At 35.9% G+C, this 5,000-nt stretch overlaps 1 protein-coding gene across 1 annotated transcript in view; it reads right to left on the bottom strand.

Moving 5' to 3' along the window:
* Window positions 1-715: 715 nt before the first annotated feature.
* Window positions 716-5,000, bottom strand: part of LOC144956502 (uncharacterized) — a 12,085-nt gene continuing 7,800 nt past the window's right edge. Inside the window, exon 2 of the mRNA XM_078887043.1 lies at window positions 716-1,574. The gene's annotated coding sequence lies outside the window, so the exon portion shown is untranslated. The remainder of the gene's footprint in view (window positions 1,575-5,000) is intronic.

The following is a 5,000-nucleotide window of genomic DNA, read 5'->3' as shown; positions in this document are numbered from 1 at the left end:
ATATTGTATTATTGTCATAGTGAGAAAAAGAACCCCTGCCCAAAGAAAATCAAAACAGTGGGTCCAGAGGTTAAAACCTTGATGTGGCGCAATAATCGTAAACGGGAACTGGAGAGAAATGAAATAAAAGATCTTATAAGTACAAAAGAATGCGCTTTATTTCCGAATATTTATTTTGGTCTTAATGGAAGGGAATTTACGGCAATGGCGCCCAGCAATTTGTCTTTAGAGTCAATCATGAAAGATGACAAATATGAACTTTTCAAAACAGCTACGTTATCACCTATAAACGATGTGAAATTTTTTTAAACTTTACCTACACTCTGATGATTAATTCGTCACCTCTGGGATACAGAATGGAAAAGGTACTGGATGAACTAGACAGCAGTGAAATAGATTTAGGGGCTTGTCTTCTTGCATACAAATGGAGGACAGGCCATAACATTACATTCTCTTATCCGGCATACTTTAATAGTTACATTGGTGTGTACTAGAGTGAAAATGACCAGATAGACAAAGCAACTTTAATTGTTTTCCCGTTTACAGGGATAAATATGTTGCTGATTATAGGCAGTTATCTATTTTGCATTTTCGTCTACATCCTTTTCTATTGGGTTCTATCCAAACAGAAGATTGAGGTAGAAGAAGAAGCTGCAATATTCAATGTCAAAAATTTAGACTCAAATCTTGAAAAAAACAAAAACGCAAATCGTGATGTTGTTCCATTCATTCGACAATTGTACGTGAAAGTGAATTTAATTTCATCCCTGGTACAGTCTTTCATTTGGACTCAGTATTTCCCCAAGTCAAGACCGATGTCATTAAGACTAATTCTATTTATTTTATCAATGTTATCGTTGATATATTACGCTCTGTACTTGGGCATTATGACGGCTACCATTACATCCTCATCCAATAGATTGTTTAACAGATCATGGGAAAATCTCCTCGTTAATCAGAAATTCCAGTGCAAAGTTTTGACGGATGAAATGAACGGAAACCTTCTAAAAACGAGAGGATTTGAGGAATTTCCACTACTCAACAAATATTGCCAAGAGTATTTCTCTCCCAATCCCCTCGTGAAAAGTCTTGGTAGCATTTTTGACAATCTTGAAGAAAAGAAAATTTTTATTTTACAAAGGTCAATGTTTCAACTTCACTTAAAACAGACCGAGGACAACCACAAATATTTCGTAGTTCCAGAACAAATATTTAATCTGAATCTGGCTTTCGGTTTTCCCGCCAACTCCGAACTCGAGCCGTTAATTTCCTACAGGTTGAAACTTTATCACAAAATCTTTGGGACTCCAAATTTTCCTATGTTGAGTTCAATCCAAGGCAAGGCTGAGGTAAAAGATATCGTGACGAAGGGAACACGAGGATTCCAACAATTGAACAAGAAGAAAATTGTTCTCGCAGACTTGAAATGGCTTGGCGCTCTGATAGCCGCTATGACGTCACTGTCGTGTGCTGTGCTGGTGACAGAACGAATCGTCAAAAAATGGCGTGAAGAAAAAGATGATGAAACCGCAGAGTTTTCCTCTATTGTTGAAGGCCACACATATTCAACACATCTGTAGGCAAATATAAATGTTTTGATATTTACATTCAAAGAGAGGAAATGTTGACTCACAACATGTTTGTGTAATTTATTTTGTGCGAGCTTATGATGCACTGCATAGCTACTGGCTTTTGGATTAGAAGGCCGAGGTTCGAAAGCAATGAGTATTACAGATTACAGAAACACATTGGAATGAATGGGACTCCTTTGAAATTGTCTTAGGCCTACCTTAAAACTAGAACACAGTGCGTTCAAATCGACTCGCCTAATGGACAAATTATGTCAGAACTCCATCAGCTTTATTGTGGTATCCCTCAGGACTCTGTTTTCGGACCACTCCTGTTTTTTCTCTATATTGCACCGATGACGTAAATCATCCAGTCATTCTGTATTTACCACCATCTATACGCCTATGACACCCAACTATATTTCGATTTTCATGAAGGACAAGAACAGAGTATGAAACTAAATATTGAAATTTGTTGCTTAGCAATTAAGACTTGGATGTTAGAAGATAAACTATAAGAAATCTTGTCTCATTCTCTGATTGTGATGCTTCAATACAGAATCGCAGAACAAAAGCCTGCCAATCTTGCTTTTATTATTTAAGAAATATTGGTAAAATTCGACATCTTCTTGATGAGAGCACTACACAAATTATGGTTCATGCTTTGGTAACCTGCAGGTTTGACTACTGTAAATCATTGCTTTTAGGTGTGCCGGTCAAAATGATACGTTTGTATAATATTCAAAACAGAGCGGCAAAACTGATTTTAAAAATCGACTGACTCCACAAAAGAAATTCTACACATTCTCCATTGGTTGACAGTTAGTGAAATAATTGCTTTTAAAATTTGTAGCATCGTTCATAAATGCTTAAAGAATCAAGTTCCAATGTACATCATGAATCTATGTTAAAATAATACTCCAACACGGCCACTAACGTCATCTGAAGACTTTCTTAATCGTCCGAAGAATCAGATTATCAATTAATAATAAGTCTTTTTCCGTAAGTGTGAATTGCGTTCTCTCTGGATTTAAATATAATAAGGGATAGACAGTTTTTCAAAAAACACCATGACACAGAACTTTTTTCGTGTGTTGGTCCGTTATATTTCCGGATGGCAATGGTGTGAGTTTCTTAAGCAAGGTTAAGAGTATTTCCATTACGACAATGGGCCCATAACAATTTGGGCTATCAGACCTGCAAATATGTATGCATCACATAGGACCCCTTGTAAAGAGCTTTGAATACATTTATTGAGCATTGCTCTACATCAAAGCCATAACTCAAGAATGTTCTAATCTTAACATAATATAACATATGGTATAGGGCAAAATGGGATAAAATCCATTGAATGCCCTTAATATAATAGTAATGCCATTAATCTATTGATTAAAGATTACAATAATAATACACTGGTAAAGATAGTATTTCAACTTAAAAGTACTCATGTAAATGTGATGTACAGACATATATCTTTAACCGTAACATGCAAAGCACACACACACACACACACACACACACACATGCGCGCGCGCGCATATTGAAGATAACCATAATAATATAACAATGCACAATATATACATACAAGACTGAAAGCCCTGTCAACAGTAGTGCAAAAAAGTATTATTCGTCATATACAAATCTCCCATCATATAATTCCCTGTCAACTAACTAATCTTCTTACAGAGAGATTAAAATCAACTTCTACAGCTCACAGCCTCAACGCAAACAATTCAGTTTCTACTTAATTTCCGGGGGAAAACATAACAATGGACCTGGTGTGTTTTCTTTAGACCTTGGACAAGACATCATCTACTCAGTCATCGGTTGTATAGAAGGAACAAAATTGACGTCACGTTTTGGTCCGTTATATTTCCGGATGGCAATGTTGTGAGCTTCTAAGCCAGGCGCATACTATCTATACTCTGTGCAGCCAATCTTCTTGAAAAATTGTGTGAGGGAACAACTCGGAGAGGGATGAAGGGGAGTGATGTGGCCGAGCGGTTAAGGCATTGTATTAGGACCCAGGAGGCTCTGAGTTCGAGGCCCGCTTTAAGCATGTTCGTTTTTGTTTTCCTTCGGAAAGATTATTATATAACCCCTAATTAATGTGGCTCAGCGGGAAGTTGCCTCAGCTAAACACTAATATCAAGCAATATTGAGCGTGGTCAGTGTCCTAATGGGTGACAGTGATAGTGGAAAATTCTGCTCCCAACTTTTTGTCCTTGGGTTAGATACTTTACACACAATAACTCAATCCGCTTTGATGTGAAGGACCGTTTACATGCACACTTCCTAGGAGTTTGGAACTGGAAGAGTAGAAAGTGTAACATCACGACTTTTCTGCCCTCCTATAGGCAGACCTGTCTAGTACTACGAAAAATTCCTAGAAATACGAATTTTTGGCTCCAGCCACAGAGCTGCATAGGTCTCTTTGACTCAATAAATTTGGTTGAGAAGAAAGTTTAGCTTCTTAGAACTTATATTCAGAACTTTGGGGCATTTTTGGACCATGCTGAGAGCAAAATGTGGATTTTAAGCTATTTAACCCTCTCCAAACCAACTATAGGAAAATCGTCACATTCGTTACGATACAACCAACATTTGTATTATTCAAATTTCTCATGTAAAATTAAAATAAAATGAACAGTGTGTTGTAGAGCATATCTTGCTAACGACTTTATTTATCGCACGAACTTACTGCTATTGTGTTTGAGTGATAAAAAATCTATTTTTGAATTAGTTTGGTGTGAAGTTTTGGGGAAAATCCTGAAAATGGCTGGTAAGGAGAGAGTTAAAGTGATTTTTTCCTTTTCTTTCCCTTGGAAACTACCATATTTTTTTTTTAATTTCAAGTTGGTAGCTCTCCTATAGGTGTCTATTCGAGCCATTTATCGATGGATGACACTTAAGCTTCTTTGCACACTGCCCATTGTTTATTCTTTCCTGTTCGAACCACTAAGTAAACAAAACATTTTCATTCTCCAACCTTTCTCGTTTTGCACAGTTGGTTGTGGTATAGGGGAAAGCGTGGAATTTTTGACTTTTATTATCCCAACAAACCATAAAGTAGTTATTAGAATACGTTATGATAATGTTGTAGAAGATAAGAAAAATGAATGTGTCAACAAAATTATGGTTGTGTGTTTTGACGTGTTTTCTGTGTCAATGTATTGTAAAATTGATTATGTGTTTTATATAACGCGAGTTTCTTTATGGGATGGACAAGAACTGATATTATTTCCATTAAAACATTTTTTTCTATTTATTATGAATAAATATATGAATACATAAGTAATTTAATTAGTTATTTATTTGTCTCGTAAAGTAAATTATCTATTCAGTCATTTATGTTATTATTATCATCAATATCATCATCATCATTGAAATCATCATCTTCAACATCACCATCATTATCATTATTAGTATTAG

The sequence above is a fragment of the Berghia stephanieae genome, chromosome 11 (assembly GCF_034508935.2).
Source record: "Berghia stephanieae isolate SIO BIC M18660-M18661 chromosome 11, UCSD_Bste_1.3, whole genome shotgun sequence".
Classification (NCBI taxonomy): domain Eukaryota; kingdom Metazoa; phylum Mollusca; class Gastropoda; order Nudibranchia; family Aeolidiidae; genus Berghia; species Berghia stephanieae.
The sequence above is the reverse complement of the archived record's forward strand: the minus strand, read 5'-3'. Positions and strand labels throughout refer to the sequence as shown.